A 27,093-nucleotide genomic window follows, 5' to 3' on the forward strand; every position below is an offset into this window, starting at 1 on the left:
ACTGAATTTTTCTATAACCTTTTTGATATTTCTGTAATTTGCTTTGGGACACCATGGTGTATTTATGTATAATATTAAATTTCAGTAATAAATAAAGTAAATGGACAACTACACTCTTAAGCTACAGTTTCTAACCAACTAGCATTAGTGCATGAGACTTTTTTTTTTTAATTTTAGTACTAGGATTTGAGGCTATGCTCTGACTTAGATCTAAATTCTATTTCTGCTCATTGGAATGTCTTGTATAATAATGACCTCATTTCACTTTAATCAAATTGCTTGGATCTGAAGACTCGACTTATATGGAATGTTTACAAAGATTAGTCATTTAGGATGCCAGAACTGTGCATTATCACATGAGATGGCTGTTCACATAGGAGTCTTTAATTTCCTTTTCTAGTCAAACTCTTAGCAAGCAGATGGAATAAGTGCATTATCCAGCTAATATACTGTAAAAAGCCCATTGCTTTATATTCACTGTTGCTATAAGCAACAGTGCCATCGGACGGAAATAAACTGGATAAAAACAGTTAAGGAGATTCAAAAGAGAAAGAAAGTATGTAAAACAGGTAAGTGCCTGAGAGTTTGGTTAATAAGGCATTGTTTAAAAACATGAACACGCTTCTTTGTTTTCTAACAAGAACTCTACACTGATTAGATCTGCAAAACATTTATCTGAAATCGCCTTCAAATCTCCTGAACAACAACAAAACCACACATACCCACACAAACAAAGAAATATAAAGGAGACACTGCAGTTTAGAAGGCCGTTTTGCTTTCGCCTCTAGGTGGCTTTTCCTCCTCCTTTCCAGCTCTAAAAACCTGTAAAAACCTGAAATGTCTGCTAAGTGACTAAAAAGGCAAATGCCAACAAAAGGGAAGTTTAGGATCCTTTCCTTGGAGTAGAACAAAAGCTTCCTTAAAAAATGTGCTGTTTCCTGCTACCAAACGATATAAGGGATAGGAAGACATATGTGTAAAAGTGTGTGTGTAAATATATATATATATATATATATATATATATATATATATATATATTTATTTTAGTGTTATTTATTTTTTATTTTTAGTGTTATTTATTTATTTTTTTATTTTTTTTTGGGGGGAGGCATTCTTTTCTTATCTTACCCTGCTTTATCCACTCGTTCCTTTTCTACGAACCTCGGTTGCAGTGACAGTGCTAAGACAAGTAATTGTAATGATGGATTTCCCATCTAACTTGCCCCTGCTCTTTTGCACGCGCAGTAATAGAAAAGGTTGCTGGTCCCTTCAGGCCAGTCTCCCCCCTTCCCGGTTCTGTCTGTGGCAGTTAGTGGGGGGCAAATTTCTTTTGAGACTAGGGAGGCAGGTGTCACCTCCACGTAGACCCTGATCACATCGCCAGTGGCTCGGAGAAGGCAGAACAGAGGCGAGAATTCCACGGGACTCCACGCAGCTCCCTCCCCGTCCCCCGCCCCTCGGACTTCCTGGCTGGGTGGGCTCTTCTTTCCACTTTGAAAGGCACAGCAGGCTGGCCATCCATCGAGGAGAGCCATGCCAGTATCCTTTCCCCCATATATTATGTAATTGTCCTGTAAAAAAAAAAAAAAAAATGACTGTCAAATAAATTGAATGGAGCGTCCCGCTATATTGAGCAAGAGGATTAACAAAATTGCTGTCAGAGAAGACTCTCAGGGAATATTACCCACAGGAGATCTTCCTCCTCTGTCTTTGACTCTTTGATTGGTTTTGTCTTTTTCGTTTAGCCTTTAAAGCTAACAGAGTCTGCCCGCCGGTGCAATTGTAAAGGGATCTGTTTTTATTTTTCCGTGCTTATAATAATAACTGGAATGTGATGAGATCTGAGATTTCGGTACTAACTGTAGTGCTCGGTATAGAGAGAATGCCCACCCTGCTCCCCGGATTGAATTGAGGCTGTGTTTTCGGAGAACCTGTACGTACGTTTCCTGTGGTCGGTGTATTGATCTCACTTCTTTCTCATCCTTTCCCTTTTACTCCCAAGGCTTCTGTAACAGGCTAGCCTAGCAGCTGCACAGGTTGCCCTTGACGTTGGACAGCTGAAAAGAAAAGAAATAAAAAAACAAACCTAATTCCCACCTAAGCCTGAATTTTTATTTTTTTTTTTCAGCCAGTTCATTCTCCCTCCACTAGTGCACGAAATGTGACAGAGCAGAGCATCGGCGAAGCTCTAACGAGCGGAGGAAGCTGCTCGGGGAGTGTGCGGTGCAGCTGCTGCCGTTCTGGTACCGGAGCCACGGAGACACCACCTCCCGGAGGCAGGGGGAAGTCGGGGGGGGGGCTTCCGCGCAGCAGATCGGGCACTTTCTCTTGCTCAGCCCAAAGGGGGATTTCGAGCCGAGAAGCGTGGAGGTCGGGTGGCAGCAGTCCCGCGGGCATGGATTGCTGCTTTGCCGGCTGCAGCCCCCGGGACACAGCAGGAGCCCCCCTTGTTCTCGCAGCTGCTGCTCTAGGGGGGGAGAGCCCGTGAAAGGGGTGCTAGACAGCAAAGCATACCTCTCCTCCCCCTCCACCACTGGCAATACCCCCAAACCCCACTAACAGCTCCACAGGGAGGACGGGAAAGTCAGGCAGTCAGCTGCCCTCTTGCGACTCCTCTCTCTCCCGAAAGATCGATCTGGACGGTGACTTTCCAAACACCAGGGAAAGGAATTATTTATTTGGGGAGCTTGGATTGCCGGTTTCGGACAGCGGGAGTGCAGAGAGATCGCAGCGGGTGGTGAGAAGGGATTCTCTCGAAATAAACGAGCTGCTGAAAATAGGATCGGGGATGCTTTGGGGAGTCCGCGGTGCACAGAGAGAGTGCAACATTTCTGAGAACTGACTGTCAAGTGAGTCGAATACAGTCCTTGCAAGGCAGGTAAGTGCGGGATTGATTTCTGTTATCCTTGATGCCAGCTGTGAACTCTCGGTCCTTTATCTGAAATCCCCTACACTCTCCTCGCTGCCCCCCCAAAACAAAACAAAACCCCAAAACCCACACACAGAAATGTAAACAATGAGAAACTGCAGTTTGGAAGATCCTTTTGCTTTCGCCTCTAGGTGGCTTTTCCTCCACTTGTCAAACTTTAAAAATCTGAAACGTCTGCTATGTGACTGTAAAGGAAAATGCTATCAAAGGGGAAGCTTAAAAACCTTTATCTATCTTAGAGCAAAAGCCTTGGTTTCCTGCTACCAATCAATATAAAGTCAGGAAGAAATGTGTGTATATGTTTTGTTTTGGGGGGAGGGATTCTTATCCCACTTTATCCACTGGTCCCTTTCAACGACCCTCGGTGGCTGTGGCACAGCGCTAGACCCAGGTACTGATTGATTTCCCAACGAACTTGCCCCCGCTCCTCTGCAGGCGCCCTAACACGAAAGGTTGCTGCTCCCTTCACACCAGGCTCCCCCTCCCCCCTTCTGTCTGTGGCAATAAGTCAGGCACATTTCCTTTTTTGCCAGTAGGATCCCATGTGTTCTGCATAAATAGCAGCTGAAACGTTTTGCTCCGCAGGAGTCACCTCCTTGCCGATCCTGAGAGAAATTAGAACAGGGGCAAGAATTCCACAGAACTGACCCCTCCCCTCCCCCCACCGACCTACCGGCTGGGTGGCTCTTCTTTCCACTGGCCATCCAGCGAGGAGAGCCTTGACAGTATTCTTCCCCCATCTGCACTTGTCCTGTTAAAAAAAAATAAATAAAATTGACTGTCATATAAATTGAATGGAGCGTCCCGATGTATTGAGCAAGAGGATTAACAAAATTGCTATCACAGAAGCCTCCCGGAGAATGCTAACCCACAGGAGATCTTCCTGACGAAACCCTCCCCCTGTCTTTGACTCTCTGATTTGTTTTGTCTTTTTTACTTAGCCTCTAAAGCTAACAGCATCTGGCTGCTGGAACACTTGTAATCGGACCTAATTTATTTTCTGTGCCTGTACTGGAATCTGATGCTCTAGTGCCAACTGTAGTGCTAGGCAAAGCGTGCTCTGTTCCCTAAATTAAGTTGAGGCCGTTTTTTTTTCTGAGGATCTGTAAATTCACTGCGAGGTGTGTTGACTTGATTTCATTTCTTTCTCAGCCTTTTTTTCTCTTACTTCCAAGGCTTGGGTAACAGGCTGGAAGAAAAAAAAAATTGAAAGCTACTTTTCACCCAAGCCTGAATTTTTCTTTGGCAAGTTCAGTTCAGTCTCCCTCACTGGTGCACGATTTAACACACAGAGGCGAAGGCTGGGGCTTAGGCAAAGCTCTAATGAGAGGAGGTAGCTGCTTTGGGAGTGTGCAGTGCAGCTGCCTGGTGCTAGAGGCACAGAAACCTCCTCCTGGGTGCAGGCAGAAGTCGGGCATTTCGGGGTGTAACACAGGGGACTTCCAGAGCCTGGTGAAGTCCCCTCAGCAGATAGGGAGCTTTCTCTGAACCAATCCAAGGAAGATTTAGTGCTGAGAAAAGCAGAGATTGGGTGGCAGCAGTCTCCAGGCTACTGCTACTTTGCTTGCCACGGCCCCCAGGACGCAGCAGGAGCCCCCGTGCTGCCGCAGCTGCTGCTCTAGGGGGAGAGCCTGCAGAAGGGGAGCAGGGCAGCAGATCTCTCCTCTCCCTCCACCACCAGCAACACCCAAGCCCCTCTGCAGCCCTACCGGGAGGACAGAAAAGTCCACACAGTCTATCTGCCAGCTGCCCTTTGGAGACAGATCTGGACGGCAACTTTTGGAACCCTAAGGAAGGGAATTATTTTGTGGCTGGAATTGCTGGTTTGAGACAGAATGGGTGCCGAGTGACCCAGGGTGGTGCGAAGGATTTCCTCTAAGTAAGAGAGATGCTGAGAATGGGATCGGGAATGCTCTGGGAATCCACCGTGCACAGAGTGCAACATTTCTGAAAACTGACTGTCAAGTAGTCTAATACAGTCCTTGCAAGGCAGGTAAGCACGTGATTGATATCTGCTTTTTTTATGCCAGCTGTGGACTCTCGGACAGTGGGGTACCGAGGGGGGAGAGCCATGGGCCCTTGCCGCTGTGCATAAGGGAGTGCTGATGGCCGATCAGCACATACATGAAGGGATCAAGAAACTCTGGAGTGTTGGTGCTGAGTACCCCTCCCCTTCTTACCTAATCTGTGGCTAATGACATAGGAGCCGATGCAATAAAGGTGCCTAGAAAGCGTGCGCCGAACAGTCAGTGCCGGCTCTCTTAACGCGTGCATGGTGCCCCAAAGGGGGGCACCACACAATATTTATTAGGGGGTTGCGTTAGCAAGGATGCACTAGGGTCGCATCCTTGCTAACGCGAACCCAGGCAGTTTTCGTGACTGCCATATGCCGGTCACGAAAACCAAAGCCAATAAACCCGACTTCAGTTTTCGTGACCGCCGTATGGCAGTAAGGGAAACCGACGCCGATAAACCTGACGTTGGTTTTTGACTAAAAATGTCCATTCTTCGTTGTTTTCCCTGCTAATCACCAACCTGTGTGATAACAAACATGGCAAAAAACATGCTGGAGTAGCCCGTACATCCGCAGTAACAGCTGAAGTACCAAAGCGGGCAACAGTAAATTTACAAATGGCATCATGTCGGATACGTGATGGCGGGTGAAGGTGTATAATCTGAACAAGGATAACAATATGGATTAGATGCCATGAAAAAGTCCAATTTCTGAGCTTTTTTAGAATGGAGACGTGATCTTTTTATGTGTGCCCAAGTGCCCATGAATGAGGACCGACAATAGGACGACAGGGCATGGCGAACTAGTCACGAAAACCAATGCCGGGTTTATCGGTGTCGGTTTTATCGGCGTCGGTTTTCATGACTGGCGTACGGCAGTCATGAAAACCGATGCCAATAAACCTGGCGTTGGTTTTTGTGACTAGCTTGCTGAAAACCAATGCCAAGTTGATCGGCGTTGGTTTTCGTGGCTGTCCGCCGCTAAGGAAAACCAACGCCGATAAACTCGGCATTGGTTTAGCGAAAACCAACGCCGAGTTTATCGGCGTTGGTTTTCCTTAGCGGCGGACAGCCACGAAAACCAATGCTGATAAACTCGGCATTGGTTTTCAGTGACCTAGTCATGAAAACCGACACCGGGTTTATCGGCATCGGTTTTCGTGGCTGTCCGCCAGTAACGAAAACCGACACCGTTAAACTCGGCGTCGGTTTTTGTGATGGGCCTGATCGTCATTTTTTTTTCTTTTATTTCTTTTCTTTTATTTCTTTTCTTTTTCTTCTTTTTTCGATGCGCACATCTATTAACGCCTGCTCTTGGCAGGCGTTAATAGATGACAGTTAAATGTGTGTCGGAGACACACATTTTTCTTTTTGCATCAGGAGTGAATGCCTAATAGCCTCATTCACATGAATTTGCATGTGAAGAGCGCTATTACTTTCACTCCACGTTAGATGCGCGTTGAATAGGCGCTAATCCCCTTATTGCATTAGGGGACTGATTAGCGCCTATTCTACCCATGTCCAACTGCACATTAAGAGTGCGCTTGGCTCAGCGCACCATATTGCATCGGCCCCGACATAGGGCGGGAGGTGGTGGCGAAGGCCGCTCACTGAGCAGGCTTGGAAAGCTAACTGCAAAGGAGCGCGGGAAAATGCATAGAGCTTGTTTAAATAATGACTCGTGCACGCACTCCGTCTCCTCGAGTGCTGGTGCTGCTTGCTTAGTAGGGAGCAGGAGACAAAACAAACCCAAGCTATCAGGCAGGACTGCAGGGGGAACCAACCAGCAAATCCTCCCCTAGAGTGCAGCCGCTGCTAGGGAGAAGGGAAATCACCAGACATGTGCTGCTGCTGGCCTGGACATGCCTGCAGGCTAAGTAGCTTTCCTTTTTCAGGGAGCTTAGATGAAGAGAAGCTGCTGCAGCTGAGGGCTGTTGGAGGTGGGATGCTGTGAATAGTGTTGGGCAATGAGAGGGTGGCCCAGGATCTAAAGCAGGGGAAACTGGTGTTGAGCAGGGGGTGGAGAGAGAGACAGACGGGCCGATACAGTAAAATTTGCGGGAGAGCGGGCAAATGCCCGCTCTCCTGTGCGTGCAATTCTGTATTTAAATGAGGGCCCACAGAGAAAAGAGGCACTAGGGTCACTAGGGCATCCCTAGTGCCTCTTTTTGGACAGGAGTGGCGACAGCGGGTTTGACAGCCGACGCTCAATTTTACCGGCAACGGTTCTCAAACCCGCTGACAGCCACGGTTTCGGAAACCGGACGCCGGCAAAATTGAGCGTCCGGTTTTCAACCCGCGAGCCACGGGCCAATTTCAATTTTTTTTCTTTTTTTAACTTTTAGGACCTCCGACTTAATATCGCCATGATATTAAGTCGGAGCGTGAACAGAAAAGCAGTTTTTACTGCTTTTCTGTGCACTTTCCCGGTGCCTGGAGAAATTAACACCTACCTTTGGGTAGGTGCTAATTTCTGAAAGTAAAATGTGTGGCTTGGCTGCACATTTTGCTTTCTGAATCACGCGGGAATACCTAATAGCGCCCGCAACATGCATTTGCATGTTGCGGGCGCTATTAGGTTCGGGGGGGGGGGGGGGGAGTTGGACGCGCATTTTCGACGCACTATTACCCCTTACTGAATAAGGGGTAAAGCTAGCGCATCAAAAACTCGCGTCCAATTGCGGGTTAACAGTGCGCTGATTCATGTTGTCTCTGGTTCTGGTCAAGTGGCAGTTCACTATTATTTTGCGGCTGTAGATGCTCTTTTTCCTGTTTCCCCCAGGATTATACGAGCTTATTTTGCTCAGGCTTTTGAGACATGTCTTTGATTTTCGTTTCTTTTTTTTTTTTTGTGAAATGTGTATCTCTCATATCTTTGCATTTTGCTCAGAATAGGAGAACATGTATTTCCATTGCTATTTCTTCTGTGTTGGATCACATTTACAGCCCGATACTGTAAAACCGCGGGAGAGCGGACGAACGCCCGCTCTCCCGGCGCACGCACCAGCCCTTCGCCGGTGCGAGCTATCCAGTATGCTCCAGCATGCAAATTAGGCGACGCGGTGCAAACGAGGGAAAGGAGGCGCTAGGGACACTAGCGCGTCCCTAGTGCCTCCTTTTGGCCTGGAGCGGCAGCTGTCAGCGGGTTTGACAGCCGACGCTCAATTTTGCCGGCGTCGGTTCTCGAGCCCGCTGACAGCCACGGCCTCGGAAACCGGACGCCGGCAAAATTGAGCGTCCGGTTTTCGGCCCGACAGCCGTGGGCCAAATTCAAATTTTTTTTTTTTTTTTTTTTTTACTTTTTTTTACTTTTGGGGACCTCCGACTTAATATCGCTATGATATTAAGTCGGAGGGTGCACAGAAAAGCAGTTTTTACTGCTTTTCTGTGCACTTTCCTGGCGCCGGAAGAAATTAGCGCCGACCTTTGGGTCGGCGCTAATTTCTTAGAGTAAAATGTGCGGCTTGGCTGCACATTTTACTTACTGGATCCCGCGCGCATACCTAATAGGGCCATCAACATGCATTTGCATGTTGAGGGCGCTATTAGGTGCCGCGGGTGGGCCGCGTGTTTTCCTCCCCTTACTGAATAAGGGGTAAGGGAAAACACGCGTCCACAGCAGGCTGACAGTGCGCTCCGACGGAGCACACTTTACTGTATCGACCTGATACAGAGTCTGACTTCTTAGGGGTTTTTTTTTTTCCCTCCAGCTCCTCCCCTCCTAGGCAGTGTAGGAAGAGGTTGGGAGGGGCTGGAGCAGACACATCTGCACCTCTTTATGACCTCAGGACTCTGCTGAGGACTGAGTGAGGGGGGGGGGGGGGAGGAGATGCTCTGGAATACATGTCGGGGAGAGGTGGTTAATGGTGAAAGAAATGAGAGATAGAGAAGGGTCGAATGCTTGAGAGTGGTAGTGCAGGGCCCCAGCAGTTAATGCTAGAGTCTCCAACAGTGGCCAGTTTGGGTCACAAGTACCTGGCAGATCCCTCAAGTCGATCTATTTCTTATTACTCCCAGAGTTAGCAATGGTTTTCTTTAGTCTTCCTGGCTAATAATGAACTTTTCTTCCAGGGACTTATTCAAACCTCTTATAAACCCCGCTAGGCTATTCGTCTTGACCATGTCCTCTGGCAACAGATTCCATAGCTTGATTTTTGTGCTGAGTGAAAAAGTGCTTTCTACAATCTGTTTTAAATAGTTTTGGTTATTTGTTTTAAGGCGTGTCCTCTTGTTTTAGCATTATTTGAAAGGGTAAATAACCATTTTTGATATGCCTGTTCCACCCCCACTCATGATTTTATAAACTTCTGTCGTGCCCTCTGTCAGCTGTCTTATTTTCAATGGGAACAGACCTAACCTGTACAGCCTCTCATCTTAGGGAAGCCATTCCCTTGTTCATTTTTCTCTCCCTCCCCTGAGGTTATAATTTATATACTTGGATACCTGTTTTGTGGAGAGATGTGGCTTCCCTTTTGACTCTGAGCTGTTGAATTACAGAGCAACAACCAGGAGCTGCTGTTTAGCTGTTACTGGGGGTGGAGAAATTTAAAAAAAAAAGAATAAGTACTGCAAGGCTGTGAGCACCGCATTAGCAGCGCCCTGCGGTTTTGGGGTCAGAGTGTGATCATTGCCATAGGATAAAAGCAGCAGGACATTTGTACTTCAGATGTTTTTTCAATAAAATGTTTACAAAGAGAGCCAGGGAAGAGCATTGAATCCTTCTGAGAAAGGCTGCAGTTAGGGCGGAAGACTTAATACAAGCAAAGCTTTATCCCCTGGGAGTTATGACTGTGTGGCACATTTGGGGTTCTGTTGATGTTACTTTGTAGAGGTCATCTGGAGGATTTGTCTTGTACTAACCGAATCCTCCCAAAATGATTTCATTGGTTGTGAATTGTGCAGGCCATGGTCTAATCCATAATAGATTAATAATATGCAGTAGAAAACTGAGTATTTCTTGCATTTTTGAAAAAAAAAAAATCATTACTTCTATTTTCAGTGGCAGAGACCTGTACTAGAAAAATGACAATCCATCTTGCCTGGTACTGTTAGGTGATTTACTGGTACAAAGTTATTGTGAAGTATCTAGTTTTGCCAAACGGTGACTAGTCTGTGTGCTCCCTTAGGGGCCAATGCAATACAGTGCGCTCAGGCGAGCACACTGTATAACCCGTAGTTGGACGCAAGTTGTATAGGCGCTAACTAATCCCCTTATGCAATAAGGGGATTAGAACCTATACAAGGCATGTCCAACAGGGAGTGAAACTAATAGCACTAATCACTTGTGAATGAGGCTATTAGCTATTCACTCCTAATGCAAAAAGAAAATGTGCATCTAGAACCCACATTTTAGGGATCAGCAATTAACGCCTACCCGGAGCAGGCATTAATTGCTGAGCGGTACTGCTTTTCTGTACTGCCTCCTACTTAATAACATTGGGATATTAAGTAAGAGGAACAACTCTTTAAAAAAAAAGTTTTAAAAAAGCACTGGCAGTCGGGTGCAGGAAGCGGATGCTCAGTTGACAAGAATCTGTTTCCTGAACCCCTGGCACATGCACGGGTTAGGAAAATGGACGCAGATAAATTCAGCATCCATTCTCCAAACCTGACCTCTCTCCGGTGGACCTCTCTCCGGTGGACGCTATCAAGGAGGCGCTAGGGGCACGCAATCGCCCCTAGCGCCTCCTTGATGCCCCTAGCGCCTCCTTGACAGTGCAAGCCCTAATTTAAATATTGCATCGCACCCCCAGGAGAGATACCTGGGGGCGCATTAGGAAAGCGGACGCTGAACACTCAGCGCCCGCTTTAAACGCAACATTTTTGCATCGGCCCCTTAGAGAGGCTGAACTTGGTGGGTTTCTTTTCTCACTTATTTCAAGAGGATCCCTCCCCATTACCTTTTCTCCAAGCTTTTCTTTTCAAATTTCAGTCCTCCCATCCAACTTTTGGGGCACTCATAGCTGAGTTTGATTTTCCATGTTTTGTTATTCAGCTGAAGGGTGTGAACCTTTTTTTTTTTATGTGGACCCCTGCAGGGTGACCAACCGGGGACTTCTAGAGTGAAGTCAGCCTTCATCCTGTTAGTGCAAGGGATCCCCGCCACCATGATCGCAGGGAAGACTTCGTCCTGTAGGCTGTTCACAACAGTTTGTCAGTTCATTTCTTTCCTGGGGTTTGTATTTGTGTGAATTTCTGTGACTTTGAGCATTTCCACAGAAAGGATGGAGAGGGGAAAGGGGATTGTGGGGAAGGTGGCACAAATGCATTGGCCCCTGGGTTCCGGAGACCCTCATTATGCTTCTGCTCTTGGAGTTTGTCTTTCTGCAAAGACTGAATGCCAGAGTGTGAAATACTTCTTACTACAGTAATCTGCTCAAGCTCTAAGGAAGTCCATTATAAACACACCCTTTTCATGGGCCCTTTCATGACTTGCATGAACAGCGCTGAAGTAAATCACCGGCATGCCAGTTCGCACATGTTATAAAATCTGATGTCCATGCGCACATGCGAGCTGGATTTTAAAATCCGCGCACGCATGTGAGGGTGGCCCACAACTTGCGCGCACAGGGAGGGAGGATTTACAACCTATGCATCAGCAACAGAATAAATAATACTGCATATACACATAGAGTACATTATATGTATATGTTTGTTCTTCACATATGCAAATGTGACTATGAGGTGGTAAATTTATTCATGGGATTTAGGGTTACAGTGAATGTATGAGGATATATGCATCGCGGTAGATGTGAAGCCGTCAAGAATACTTTAAAACTTAAAGGTATTTCAACAATTTCTCAGAAAACTGGCTAAAGTTGAATGGAGACTGGTTTCAATTGAGTGCAGGGCATACTGTAAATCACCCTTCAGTTACATGGTGGGGAACGTAATCCTCTGTACAAGAAACTCAGCCAAAGATTCCCGGCTCCGAACAAACGTCAGATGGCAAAAGACTGAGATCTCCAGTTCACCCTTCAGTGCAGCTGCTCTACAACCCCCTCCTCTCTCAGTCTGTCTCTCCAGTGTCTCTATCTCTGGATTTTTAGAATAAAGAGCTGGGTGCCAGCAGAGTTTTGGCAAGCTCAAAAGTCATGTTTAATCAAGTTTGCTTTTTATCGATTTTTCTAACCTTCCTTAAGAGTCTGAAAACTACAGTCTTTCACAGTGACCTTGCTAAGCATCAGGCTTTAACAAGAGATCATAGGGTAAAAGCAGTTGCACAGATTTATAGCCAAGGACTGGCATTGCACTAAAAGCATGATCAATTTGAATGGGCATTGTCATCCCAAGGCTGGGGCATGGGGACTTTAATATTTACTGAGAAGGTGCTCAACTTTTACACTGTGTGTCATGACAATATAAGGCATGAGCACTTACTTATACTGGGAAGTTAAGGATTTATTATTCTGTTTCTAGATAAGTCTTGTATTTAGTGGGGAGTGGGAGTACCAGGAGGAAGAGCACCAGGGGATGCTATAACTTCTCAATACTTATGAAACATTTTCCTCTTGTGGCACTCCATAACTATTTGTCTGACTACTACCAGATATTGTTTCTTCATCTGCAACTTTAAGCATAATTTAATTATTATAGAACACATTTATATTTATCTTTATTAAAATGTATTAATCACTTATGCTTGATACCCTACGTGATATACAATAAATTATACATATAAAACACATCTATATATAATAGCTACAAAAATCATCAACTAAGACAGAAAAGGCAGATATCCATGTCATCTGAGAACTCTGAGCATGTACGCTATTTAAAATAAAAAAATAGACCTGTTTAAAAAGGTACATTTTCAACACAGCTTTAAAGGTCTTATTGCAATCCAGTAAATGCAAGGTCTCGGGTAACGAGTTCTATATTGTGGGGGCAGTTATAGAGAAGGCACAGTCTCTTGTTTCCATTAGGGGTGCCTGCCATATTGATGGTATGTCTAACAAACCTCTCTGCGAGGATCTTAACGCATATGTGGGGTGATAAATGCGTAATGATGCATTAAACTAGGCGGAGCCGCAGGAGTTGATTAAGCTTGAAGGCTGTCATACTGATTTTATATTGTATGTGCTGCTCAATGGAAAGCCAGTGTAAGTCAATCAATGCTGGGGAGATATGATGTCTATGGCTACTCCCTGAGATTAGTTGTGAGGCTGAGTTTAGAAAGAGCTGCTATGGTTTTTGTGTCGCAACTGGAAGTCCAAAATATATGGAATTGTAATAGTCAATCGTAGATAGTATTATTGATGAACTACTGCACAGAAGTCAGGATTATCCAGAAGATCTATCAGACCACATAAAACTCTCAGATTAAAGAAACCAAACATTTAATATCTTATCCCTATACTATGAATTTATATTGAGTTATTGCTGGCAATTGGTATGCTCTAAGTGTGAGCTAGGAATGCATACAATGTATTCAGAGTTAAAACAGAATTATTCCAGTAACACTTGGAATGAAAGAGTATTTTCCATTAATTATTTATTTACTTATTGACAAAGGGGATGAAGCGCCTACACTTAATTAAAAAAATTAAGCAGCTCATGCCATAGAATTGAACAACATGCATAATTTGTTTAGACGCTCTATGAGACCTTTTAATGTATATTGACGACCAGGGATTTTCCCCACAAATGGCCATGAGGGAGCAAATGCATTAAATAATCCCAGCTACACACTACTACTTATTGCCTGGTTTACCTTTCAATTAATGAAAGCAGGCAAGCTGATCTGCAGTGAAATGAGATCAAAACCTGTTTGAACAGTGCTTTTGTAGTGCAGCACTAGTGCTAGTGCCTTAACTCATGCACTGTAGGCGATTTCATAAATGAATGCTTTCCAAACTACTTTGCATTTAATACTTCAGTGATGGAATCACACAGCTTGCCTTCTGTTTATGTTTGCATTTTGACTTAATATTCTCAGACATTTTGGCTAAAATGAAATTAAGAGGTCTGAGTCGTGAGCTGAGAGTGATCCCCCTGGCCATTTGATTGAGAGTGAGAACCTGAACAAAATCGGGGGAGTTAATACCCTCTAGCCTATCCCTTTGCATAAACAACAATATTTGTATCCTGGCCAAGCAGGGAAGATTAAACTTCAAGTTAAAAATAAATACTGAAATATTTAATTTGATTCAATGTCACTTATTATGTTTACCTTTGGATAATTTTTTAAACATAATTTTTTTCATTTCCTGTGGCTAGTGTTTGGTTTTGGCAATACAATATTAATGATAGTGCTAATTAGAATAGCTAATGGAATGTCTCCTTTTATCAAACCAGGAAATTGTTATTGATACCTTTCTGTTTGCTCAACTTTACTGCTAAAAGCATGCTGCCCATTGCATTGCAATTCTGTAATTCATATCTAGACAACATCCAGCCGTGATTGGGATTATAAATTAGTCTGCTTTTCCTGTTTTTCTGAACAAATTCTATGGGAGAAGGAATATGTTGAGAAATGTGCTTGGAAAACTGGCAGGTGATCACTGCTGTTCTCTTTTCTTTGAGGAATCCCTTCATGCATGAGTAAAAGGCTGCGGATCAGAGCACACTGTGAAGTAATGCAGACTACCAGCAAACTGGACAAGTGCCAATGCATTCCCCTTAATGGGAATGCATTTTATTGGAGCTGCAGTAAATAACAAACAACATTTCTACTAGTACTAATTTGAGAGCTGTTAATACATTGGATTCATCTTTAATTGATTGTTACTGGAATACAGCAGTCATAAGAAGATGCAGTCACTCTCTAGACTGGAATATTTTAGGGGACAAAACTGCTTGTGTCATACTTTTCCAGAAAGACTCTGCCAGCACTGCCAGAGGTTAGCTGCTTGTGCTTAAAAGAAAAAAAAATGATGGAGGCTTCAGTGTGGTGGGGTTTTCTTTCTTTTTTACAGATCTGAAGTCAGAAATGCATAGGAATTTAGCACAGTGAGATTGGAAAATATTCAGAGATTTTCTTGCAATAAAGAAGAGATCTTAATGTGAGTGTTCCATAGCATTTGATAAAGGATATGATATTGTTAGTATTTGGAGGCTGATGTACTAAAGTGCGAAGTTACTGTGCAAAAGTGGGCTTCATGTGCCAAACTGCCAATATTTCAGCATTTGCATGTTTTTACATATGAAACCCACTTTTGTTTAGTGACATCACAAATTCTCATTTGCAGTAGCAAACTTTCACACACATTCTGCGACAGTTTCTGTAACTTGAACATTAATGAGCGGCTGCAATGTAAACTCATGCATAGCATCTCAGTAATGGAAAATTTGGCGAAAACATGCATGCAAAAAAGACTTTTCAGGCTCATTTTCACAAAAAAGAGATAACTGCACCTCAGAAGCTGAGCTTCATGTGCACTGGGCATGCTGTTAAGGGTTCCACAAGGCCTCCCAACCAAATGAAACTAAAGAAACTATCAAACTACTGTGCACTAACCCCTAATGATGATCTGCAGCGAAGTAGCAACCTCCCTCCCCAACTCGATGTAACCTGTAAATATTATGAAAAGGAGTCCATTGGCAAACCCTGCTCCTGTAAGCTCCTCCCTCTGTAGCAAAAAGTGCCAAAACACCTATGGGGCCCCTCACTACCTCCCACACTGCAGGGCAAAGGAGCACACAGGCTTATATGTAGCAAATGATTAGTTTTCTTAACCTGCTCGGGATGTCTGTGTGAAAGAAAATCAATCAAATTAAAAAACAAAACTAAAATGGCACTTGTGGTGCAGGTGTGAGTGGAGGTCACGCCTGCCCCAGAGGAATTCCACGACTAGAGATGTGAATCGGAACCGGAATCGGTTCTGATTCCGGTTCCGATTCACATCGTGGTTTTTTTTTCGTCCGGCCCGATCGTGGTTTTGTTTATCGGCTGCGCCCAAGCCGATAAACAAAAAACCCACCCCGACTCTTTAAAATGAATCCCTTAGCTTCCTCCACCATCCTGACCCCCCAAAAAACTTTTTACAGGTACCTGGTGGTCCAGTAGGGGTCCCGGGAGCGATCTCCCGCTCTCGGGCCGTCGGCTGCCACTAATAAAAATGGCACCAATGGCCTTTGCCCTTATCATGTGACAGGGTATCCGTGCCATTGGCTGGCCCCTGTCACATGGTAGGAGCACTGGATAATCTGCACCATTTTTAAAGATGGTACCTGTAAAAAGTTTTTTGGGGGGTTGGGAGGGTGGGGGAAGCTAAGGGATTAGTTTTAAAGGGTCGGGGTGGGTTTAGGGATTATTTTTGTGTGCCATTTTTCCCACCCTCCCCCAAAATGTTAAGAGAACCCCCACAAACAATTTTGTGGGGTTTTCCTATCGTTTTGGGGGAACCCCCGATTTCTGATGATTTTGAAAATATTGTACGATATTTTCAATCGTCCGAAGCCCGATTCACATCCCTATCCACGACCATGGGGTAAAGTTTGGGGTGGGGAGCGTGGGCTAGTGAGGAAACCCACGCTGGGGTTTCAGCCTATTTTTCCCAGGAAGGTTGGGCTTACAGGGGTGGAGCTTGTCAAGGGGCTCATTTTTGTAACATTTATGGGCCACGCTTTGGTGCTGCTTCCTCACGACAACTAGGGAGTTGGTCTGCAGGGATGGGAGTGGGGACTCACACTGGGCTGTGTAGCCCCTTTTTGTCTAGGCTGGCCCCAAGATTGGTGCCACAATCAAGCTTTGCCATGGCAGGGAATGGGTGAAGTTCCCAGCTGAGGCAAAGTCCAAAACATGTCTTGCAAAAAGTTTGCTATGGATGCAAATAAGCTGCAAGTATCAAGCTCATTTTCATGCTTAGCAAACTTTCACAGACATGAAAATACAGCAGGTTAGCACATCGGTCTTCTAGAAAGATATGGTGCAATCACTGTAAAATATATGTTGAGAAAGATCTAATGTATCTATGATTTTTTCCATAAGAACATGAAGCGTCCTCCTGAGTTAATCTATGCAGATTGATAGGGGCTCTGGAGAGTAGTGTGCACTGTGCAGCTCCTCATCAAAGGTGGCTGATCCCCTGTAAATTGGTTTAGACCCTGCAAAGGCATTTGACCACAATTCCTTAATCTTGTCTGTTTTTAACTTTGCAAGCAATGGGCTTTCAGAGTATAGTCTTGGATCCTGTCCAAGGTTTGTATGCTAACCCAACCATTCGAGTGGCTGGAAATAGCTGTTTGTCTTCTGGATTTTTGTTGGATCAGGAGGATACAGGTCGGGGATGCCCTCTTTCACCTCTTCTTTTTATGTTAACATTAGAGCCATTTGTGCTTAAAATTGAGAATGGTATCCCACTAGAGAATCACTTTAGTAAATCATTTCATTTTGCTGATGATAATTCTTTTACTGCTATCCAAAGCCGCCTCTTCTCTTCCAGTGGCCTTGGACATCTTGAGAGCCTATGGTGAATTTTCAGGCTTTAAGCTAAATTTGGAAAAATCTGAGGCTCGTGATGTTTAAGGTCACTTGGCAAACAGTTGGGGGAACCTTCCATTAAAATTGGCTGGGGAAGCAATTTGAGGGTCCAAATTGCTAAATCACAGCTACAATGTATAATCCTATTATTCCTCCAGTTATTAAGTATTTTGATCATAATTTGGAGTTTTAGAGGCATTTTCCCCTATCCCTAATGAGTAGAACGGCGCTCATTAAAATGGTTCTCTTTCTAAATTGTTATATGCCGTATATACTTCTAATGTTGCCTATTGTTCTTAAGGTGATAGACACTGCCTTTATTAGTCACTTATGTTCTAAATTGGTATGGAAGGGAAGGAAGCCTAGATTGTCTATTTCCAGATTAATCCTGCCTGTCAAAGGGGGGGGGGTAATTTTTCCACATTTTTGGCTTTATAATATATCTTGTTTTTTTTGTGATTCCTGGGGGATTGATTGTTGGATTCTCAGGAATACGTGGATCTAACAATTGATGAGCTTGCAGTATATTCTCCATGCCGATGCTGCATAACTCTGTCCAGAAGTTTCTTCATACATGTTGATCGCCTCTGTGAGGAAAGCTTGGCAATTTCTTTGGAAGTAATTCTCTTTGTCTTTTGCAGTTTCCCTTTTCTTGCCGATGGTGGGCATTCCTTCTTTCCCACTTGCACACATTTATTCTATGTATACTTTGTTGGTGAAAAGGGGATTTTCTACTCTGGGGGATTTTATGATTTCACCCTCGATTCCCTTACAATCTTTTGATTATTGTCTAAAAGAAAGCATTTTTGCTAAAAGAGACTATTTTATATATCTGACCTCTGTCATTACAGTAATGGCTTCTTTGAACAGAGAATCTCCCTTCCATTTCTCCTTAGTTCACTGCCTTTTTATATATGTTTGATAAGGGTGCTATTTCTGTTTTTAATATTTACAGATATTATGTTAACTCTGACAGAGGTAAGGAGCAAAGATTGTAATCTTGCCCTTTAACATAAAGTTATGTCTTCTTCTCTTTCAAGTGTACAGATAGCTAATAATGCAGATCTTCATGAAATACAGTTTTGTATCTTGCATAGAATAGTAGTTGTTACACTGAGAGCTAAAGAAACTGGATGTTCTACATTGGATATTGGTTTAAAATGTAAGGAGAAAGGGATCTTTATCCACTGTTTATGGGATTGCCTTAAGACACAGATGTTCTCGAAAGCTATTACACATCATCTAGGAGTTGTGATGGAGAAAATAATTAAATTATTTCCTGAAATGTGTATCTTAAATGTTTTAAGCCTCAATATCTTAGGCCTGGATTTATCAAAATGCACTAAATATCACATGTGATAGGAAAAGGGGTGTGTTTTATGTTAAAAACATACCTCTATAGGAGGTCCATCTAGTTACTCGAGGTGAGGTTTAGGTATTAGTGTAGGGGTTAGGGGCCACTTTGACATGCAGAGTGAGACGTACGAACAGAACAGTGGTCTCTTGTGAAGATTTGATGATCTTTGGAGTGAGGAAACTCACCCAAAGATGAGATTTGTGCAATGTTCTCTCAACCTAGCTTGATGTTACCCAGGTAGAAAGTCCATCGAGCTAGGTTGAGAGAACATTGCATCAAATCTCATCATTGGGTGAGTTTCCTCACTTCAAAGATCATCAAATCTTCACAAGAGAGCACTGTTCTGTTCGTAAGTTGCACTCTGCATGTCAAAGTGGCCCAAACCCCCACACTAATACCCAAACCTCACCTTGGGTAACTAGGTGGGCCACCTATAGAGGTATAAACACCTACCCAGTATTAGGGCCTTATAGCTAGTCTCTCTCTCTCTCTCTCTCTCTCTCTCTCTCCCTCCCTCCCTCCCTCCCTCTCCTTAAAATACCAAAAACACTATTTGCAAAAACATCACAAAGTTCAATTAAAGCCATATCGTATGGCTTAACACAAATGAAAAAGTTGTAGTTAAAGCTGTGTGATATGGCTTTGCAAAGCCAGTCCACTTGGCCAGAAATCCCAAACTCCTCCCCTTTTCCTAATTTGCATCGCACCATGCGTTATGGTGTTTTCACATGTGTTAAAGGTGCTTTTCGCATGCAAAAACACCATATAGCACTTTGATAAATGAACCCCTTAGTTGGTAAATTTCATAGATTATTTCTAGCCAAAGACTTTTTGATTGCAAAGAAATGTATATTATTTAATTGGTTGAAAGACTATGCCGCATCCTTTTTGGACTGGTCTGTGAGAACAGCAGATTTGGATGACATGAAGTATCACCCTGTCCTTCTAAAGGCCTTCAAATATCATGCAATGTTTTCCCAGATCTGGTCACTGTATTATGCATCCTTACCAGAGCAGTTGTTGCGACCGTTGCTGCCCAACTTCTCCACTCCGCCCACCTTATCTCCTTTGCAACTCCCTCTTTGGTTGATGGAAGTTTGGCTGCCGCGGCGTCATCTTGCCGACCTCCTCCGGGTTTCCCGGACTGGCTAGATGCTGCCTTCCGCCATGTTCTCCTGAGGCCTAAGGGCGTGCGCGTGGCGCAGCCCCGACTCAACTATCAGCTGTGGCGCGAACCTCAGGGGCGTCCCCCTGAGGTGACATCATCCTCATTGGATACTTAAGGTCTTCATTTTTGCTAGCTATTTGAGTTAGCAAGGGCTTCCTCCAGGTATCGCTGCGGATGGGATTCGCTCTCTGCATACCTTGCTACTCTGCCTCCTCGGACATTACCAGGGGTACCCACTCCTCGGGGGCCTCGCTCTCTCTTTTGCTTTTCAGGTCGCAGTCTGGAACCAGTACTCACTCCTCGAAGGCCCACGTTCCTGGACCTGCTACTGAATACTACTTCTGCCATGAAGTCACCACTGCCTACAACACCAGTGAGTTACCATCTCTCTCTCAGAGCTTTCCCTGGAACCAAGTACTCACTCCTCGAGGGCCTACTCCATTCCAGCCTCTGGGCTGCCTCAAGAGACTATTGTGTGAGTGTTACCATCCAGGTTCTGTTCCTGAACTGTGCATACTCTGCCTACTCACTATATTCAGTTTCTCTACAGCTCAGCCATCCTGGGATCGCTGTTCCAGTGCCTGAGGGACTACAGCCCAGCCGGGCTCTTTCAGCTCACTACTGCCACCTCTGGTGGTTCACTTACAGTTTAATAAAAGATCTAGTGTGTGTCTGTCTCCCAACTCTGAGCCTGCCCGATGGTCCCTCTCGGGATCTTCCCCCAGGGGCGTGGTCATCTACCACCGGCCCAAGGATCCACACACAATTATCACAAATAATAACAGCAGTATCAACTGATGATGAACACATAAGGATGATCTCTTTTTAGTTTACATCATTTTTTTTCGTGCTGCACTCCTTCTCTTTTCTCTTCTTAAGTTTACAATGGAAGGACCCATACCTCTCTCTTATGACACTTTCTTGTAACAGTACTGACTCTCTTTTATTCTAGTTGTTTGTATATTTGTTGGTTCTAGGGAAAAAAATGTCATGGAGCAAATTTCTAATCTTGTTTGTATTAATTTACATTTGTATGATTTTTTTGTGATTGATGAATATAAAGTTAAACCTTAAGAAAACAATGGAAAAGATCCTTGATAATAAGTTAGCACTCTTGGACAGCACTCTTATTCCCTGAGATGAACATTTGAGAAGATGAATGTTTATTCTGAGAAATAGATGTCCAGAAATTTCTGAGTAAATCAGAAAAAGAGAAGTACAATTTGGATATGCAATATTATGGGAACTTTACATTTTTAGTGCTTGAAGTCAGATTTTTCAGATTAGAGAAACACATGAAAGGACGTCAGAACTATTGAAATTCAAAGACTGTATTTTTATGAAGTACATTTATATAGTATAGAATGTGATAACTAATAATAGATAACAGCAAAAAAATGGATGTTAGCTAAAGAAGTTTGATTACATTGTTTATAGTCTGGGTATTTTTCATGCCTACTTTCTCTCAGCCTTCCATCTTAAATTTGTTTTGTAGTGATTAGAAGAATAGTAACTGCCCATGCTGGGGAGGAGGCAAATTAATATGGCCATAGTGCTATCTGGTGGCCCCTCCCCATCTCCAAGATCCTTGTGTACTGGGTGGAAGGAAGGGCAGGAAATCAAGAGTCATTCTGCTCACAAGTCACTGATGGGGGCTGGCTCTTAGGAGATGGTGACTGGCACAGACAGGCCACACTCAAAAACTGAGCTGGAAGCATATGGCTTAATTTGCTCACATATAGGGTCATTTATAAAAATGCTAAAAGGCATTTTCGCAAGCATTAAGGGCTTATCACATGCGAAAAGCACCGTTAACGCATGCGAAAATGCCTTTAACGCATGCGATAGCACCATAATGTATGGTGTGATGCAAATCTGAAAAAGAGGAGGAGGGGCTTACCATTTTGTAGGGATGTGCAGCAGGGACAGATTCATCCCATTCGGTATTCATATTCGTGGGGTGACAAATCCGTTGCATCCATTCTCGGGGGACCCCGATCCGTTCATTAGTTACGTATGTATTAGTTTCCCAAAAGAACCCCATCCCAACCCTTTAAATGTAATTAACTACAACCCCCCACCCTCCTGACCCCCCCCCCCCAAGACATCAAAAGTCCCTGGTGGTCCAGCGGGGGTCCTGGCATGATCTCCTGCACTCGGGCCGTCGGCTGCCGGTATTCAAAATGGCGCCGATAGCCTTTACCCTCACTATGTCACAGGGGCTACTGGTGCCATTGGTCGCCCCTGTGACATAGTAAGGGCAAAGGCTATCGGCGCCATTTTGAATACCGGCAGCCGACGGCCCGAGTTCAGGAGATCGCTCCAGGACCGTCGCTGGACCACCAGGGACTTTTGGCAAGTCTTGGGGGCAGTCTTGGGGGCAGCCCCCCCTTGGGGGCAGTCACCCCCAAGACTTGCCAAAAGTCCCTGGTGGTCCAGCGGCAGTCCTGGAGCGATCTCCTGCACTCGGGCCGTCAGCTGTCAGTATTCAAAATGGCGCCGATAGTCTTTGCCCTTACTATGTCACAGGGGCTACTGGTGCCATTGGTCGGCCCTTGTCACATGGTAGGAGCACAAGATGGCGCCAGTTACCTTCTTCCTACTCACCTTTTTCCCCAACCAGGCACACTGATACCACTCTTTGACAACCTTACTGAAACAGAGACTAGATGGTTGTAAATAGTCATCCATCTCTGTTTTTTGCTTTCTTGGAGCTCTGTGTTCTTTTCCAGATTATAAAAGCTTTCCCACTTCTCCTATCACTTGCATTTTCTTTGGAAGCAAGCAGGAAGAGTAAAAAGGAAAACAGAACTGAGCCTCCTTATTTTTGCATGATCACGCTATTTAACTTCCTATCAGTTTGTACCGTAGTCATGCTATTTATTGAATGCATTTTGGTTTTCATGCATGAAAGAATGTGAATACATATGAAGGACATTATTTATTGTTCCAATGCTAAATCTTGTTTCTTATTAAATGGCATTTTAAAGTGCATGTTAAATTTTTGCTAACTTGCATGCTAGGCATTTTTTAGTGAAGGTTTTATTGTATAAAGAGTAGTAAAATGGACCATTTAAATGAATGGCTGAACTTGGAAGAAAGGACAAGGATCATGCTGCTTGTGTATTTGATCAGTAATGAATAGTTATTGGTAATTTTAAGCTATAAAGTTGTGGCCTCTGGCTTCCATTTACTACTGCCTTCTATATATTGTAGATGTTGAGGAAAATACAGAAGGTGGGAAAAGAAGGGCAGAAGCAAATTTGGATTGGGGACTGTATAAAGCCAGTCAGCCTGCAAGTGTCTGTGCTAGTAGTAGGTTAGTAGTAGTGCAGTGCACAAATTAAGATGGGATAAATTCAGAAGATGTCATTGTAAAATAAATCCATGTCTGTTCATGCTGTCACCTATTAAAGATACATTTAAGTCTTTAAAACAGGGAATATGGGGAAGAGGAGTTTCTCCTGCCTGGCTATCCCTAACATCCAGGAGCCCTGCTGGCTGAGGCGCAGCCGATTAACATCACCACCTGCGTCCCAGCTGAGAAAATTGCGGTGTGCAGTGGCATGCAGCTGCCGGCTTAGCCCGGTTTAGGATGACCTCTGTTTCTTCTCATTTCGTAGGTCCTTCAGCTGCTATGGGAAAGAAGAGAAAAGGCAATTTCTCACTCTACCCCTCAGCTAACCCATCCAACCTTAGTCCTTTAATTTCACTAGCTAAACGTTGGGACATATTGAACTTGGAGCTTCTGGGAACTCTGGTTCTGTTCAACAACAGGCCTCAATTTCTTTAGGCCTGGACCTCTGCAGGGGTTTAAATTATCCGTTCTAATACCTGGGGCAGAAATTGTGGAAAACACAGGTACTCTTGTTTCTTCTCCAAATGGGAGGTCTCAGTTAGCAGGAGGTGCAATGAAATCTATTACTCATTTAGTGGCCAAACCTCCTATAATAATGTTGAATTCACTGTGGACAGCAGCTACCAATTTGGAATTTGCTTTTTCTTCTAGAATTGATTCTGCTTTAGCATTCTCAGAAGATTTTGCAGCAAGCGGGGGACAGGTTGCTAGTAACTGAAATGTGCTCTGATATGCGTGAAACTGTTTCTTTGTTAAAGGATAATCAACTCTTAGGCAGGAAGACTGAAATCATGGTTAATCATTCTATAGGACGTATTTTAAAAGCCTGGCGCATGTAAAAATTGCCACTTATGCGCGTGGCCAGGCCTGGCGCACGCTGCGCGCATTATAAAAGGGGCCCGGCCACCCGCGTAAGTGACGACATGCGCACATGTGCCAGGCCCTAAAAAAGGGGTGGGTGGGGGAGGGACGGAGGCCAGCTGGGACAGTGGCCATTAGCTGCTGTCCTGGGGAAGCGCGCGCCGGTAACTTACTTCTGCTCCTGAGGAGCAGTAAGAAAGAACATTTTAAAAAAATGTTGAAAAGAAGGTTAGGTTTAGGGGGTGGAGAGGAAAGGGGAAGGGGAAGGAAGGTTAGGCAGGGGGTTAGGGAATTTCCCTCCCAGTCCGCTTATTAGCACTTGTGCGTATATTGCCACTTACGCGCGTGGCCGGGCCCTTTTTAAAATGCGTGCAGCGTGCGCCGGCCTGACCACGTGCGTAAGAGGCAATTTATATATATATATATATATGCTTTTAAAATCCGTCCTATAGAATGATTAACCATGATTTCAATCTTCCTGCCTAAGACTTGATTATCCTTTATCCAAGAAACAGTTTCAAGCATATTAGAGCACATTTCAGTAACTAGCAATCTGCCCCCTGCTTTTTGCAAAATCTCCTGAGATTGGAATGGACTGGAAGGGAACTGGGGAAGGCCCCACTGTGTTACTGCACAAAATTTGCAAAAATTCACCCCCTTCCCCGCTTGTGCCGCCCGCACACGAGTGCGCGGATTATAAAATCGGTGCGTCCATGTGCACGCCCCGTGAACTGCGAGCTCATAGATGCGTGGGCGTATATTTTAAAATCTATCCCTTAGTGATTTAATTTGAGATTCTTACATTTTTCTTGATGTTTATTGGTTCCTTCCATGGAGATGATTGGAAGATTTTATTTAGATTTTCTAAACATCTCTAAAGTGGCTATTTCAGAGATTGCCAAAGCTTACTTTCTCCCGGAAGCTAAAGGTAATAAATACCCTACATACCTGTGAAGATGTTATACATAAGCCTACATATACTTTTTTGATTTAACATAATTTCTGGAGGAATCTATTTCAGTTATTAAAGATAGAGCTACTCTTCGAGTAGTTTTTGCTCGTGAATATGATAAACAGTGGCCTTTGACTTTTATTTTTTCATTTTTAAGATTCTGCTTTTCTTGGACATAAGCTTGCATTATTCCTGGATATAGTAAAAAAGACACAAGCTCATAAGAGATTGTTTTTTGCTTTAAAAACCTAGAGATTTTGGCTCTGGGTGCAAACTTTTTATTACAATTTCCTTGCAAATGTCATATTAAATGCCAAGGAATCAGCTATATTGTTTGATCCTACTCAGAAAATTTCCTACAAAATAAGACTGCTGCTGTTGGTGCAAATGCTGTAAAGTAAAACCCGGTCGAGCCGTTTTAGACTAGATGCTAGAGATTCCTTTTCTTGCTGTATAAGCATATCTCTGTTATCTCTCCCTGACATGTGGTTTGAATATGTATTAGATTTTTTCTTTTTGATTTTATACTTGGTATGGTCTTTTGATTTCTTAAATCAATATTCTTTTGAATGTCATGTTAAAAATTTAATAAAGATATAAATAAAACAGAGAATTTTACACATAAAGGATGGAATGCTAAACTTATCTAAGATGACTGGAGAAATCATACAAATTTTGTTTTGATTAAATAGTTTGAGGTCTATTCAAATAAATCTTATGTTGCTAATGGTTAATTTGACATTTACCCATATCAACATATACTATTTGATATGCTTTTTAGTCCAAATCAGGGAAACAGCATTATGGAGATCAGAATCTTATCTGTTTTCCGTGAAAACAAACACAACTTCAGCTCCAGGATGTTAATAAATGGAAAAGCTTCTATACATTAAATAGAAATTTATTACTCAGGTCAAGGTGATGCATGAATCTTCTTGTCAGCTCTTTCCTCTATTCTTCTAGTCTAAATTTCTTCGCCCTTTTCTTTCTGAAAAAAAAAAAAGAAATCCTCAGGCTAGCTCTTTTTATTCAAGGAATAATAGGCAACACTTCATCTTGCCCTGAAATACTGTAGGCATCTGTCAGTTCAGGGACAGCCAGCAAAAACAGATACATTTATCAAATACATATTAATCACTGAAATTATTTTGCAATGTCTTTCTGTAGTGGTACCAGAAAGTGCATTTTTAAATAATTCAAAAAATGATTAATAGGCTCCTTTTGATCTAATTTTTTTTTATTGTTGAGGGGAAATAAAAGCTTAAAGGAAGTAAGTCACAAGCGTAGACTGCATTTTCAAATCTATATATGCTATTTGCCATTGAAAAAAGTGCCCTCAGAAAAAGAGGTGCAGATGTCCACCGGTACTTATAGTCTGTAAAAAGTACCTGTTGACCTTGTCCCACAGTGCACAGTTTGAAAATTGCTCTTAAAACCAGATTGAGTCTTGGCACATCTCATTGAGATCATAAACACATGTAAAGCCTGAGCATGGGGAAATCAGCTGAAGAGTGGGTACAGGAGAAGAGATTTAAAAAAGGAGGCATAGTCTTATTTAAAGATGCAAAGATTTTGTTTCCGACAGGTACAAATCTCTGATTTGAAATTTGTTAGGACAAACCAAACAAGCAGAAGTGTATGTGTACAGCACATCACCCCTTTCCCGCTGGCTAAAAGGGCTCAGAGGCTCCCTGAGGAGTGTCAGATCCAGATTGCCACCCCTGAGTGGGGTTCTGCACACAGTTAATTACTGTTCATCAGCAAATCCATTTGATGAGTACTTAATTGCAGATGAAATTCCACAGAGGGTACACCTTGAAATAGCACATTTCAATAGGAAAAAAGGTATCCAAAAGAAAATTGCGGATACAGTCATTAGGAAATTTGCATTCCCCAGCAGTAGGTACTCTTGACAAAAGAACCTCCTTGAGCACTTCCCTGAATGGTACCTCCAAGTTAGGTGCAGATTCCTTTCCAGTAGGAAACTAGAAACTCCTCCTGATATGCTTCAGAAACTCCTGTGCTGATGCT

General features: G+C 43.6%; 1 protein-coding gene and 1 long non-coding RNA gene across 2 annotated transcripts in view; one reads left to right on the forward strand and one right to left on the reverse strand.

Moving 5' to 3' along the window:
• Nucleotides 1-1,085: 1,085 nt before the first annotated feature.
• LOC115085350 lies at nucleotides 1,086-26,038 on the reverse strand. Its single transcript, XR_003854811.1, has 4 exons — nucleotides 25,971-26,038; nucleotides 3,603-3,680; nucleotides 1,942-2,057; nucleotides 1,086-1,571 (listed from the first exon to the last, which is right to left on the reverse strand). It is a non-coding gene; the product is annotated as an uncharacterized LOC115085350 (long non-coding RNA).
• The window catches only part of SNTG1 (syntrophin gamma 1), a 2,212,578-nt gene continuing 2,187,691 nt past the window's right edge, over nucleotides 2,207-27,093 (forward strand). The window contains exon 1 of the mRNA XM_029591258.1: nucleotides 2,207-2,878. The gene's annotated coding sequence lies outside the window, so the exon portion shown is untranslated. The remainder of the gene's footprint in view (nucleotides 2,879-27,093) is intronic.

Source organism: Rhinatrema bivittatum, chromosome 2 (assembly GCF_901001135.1).
Source record: "Rhinatrema bivittatum chromosome 2, aRhiBiv1.1, whole genome shotgun sequence".
In the NCBI taxonomy this organism is placed as follows: domain Eukaryota; kingdom Metazoa; phylum Chordata; class Amphibia; order Gymnophiona; family Rhinatrematidae; genus Rhinatrema; species Rhinatrema bivittatum.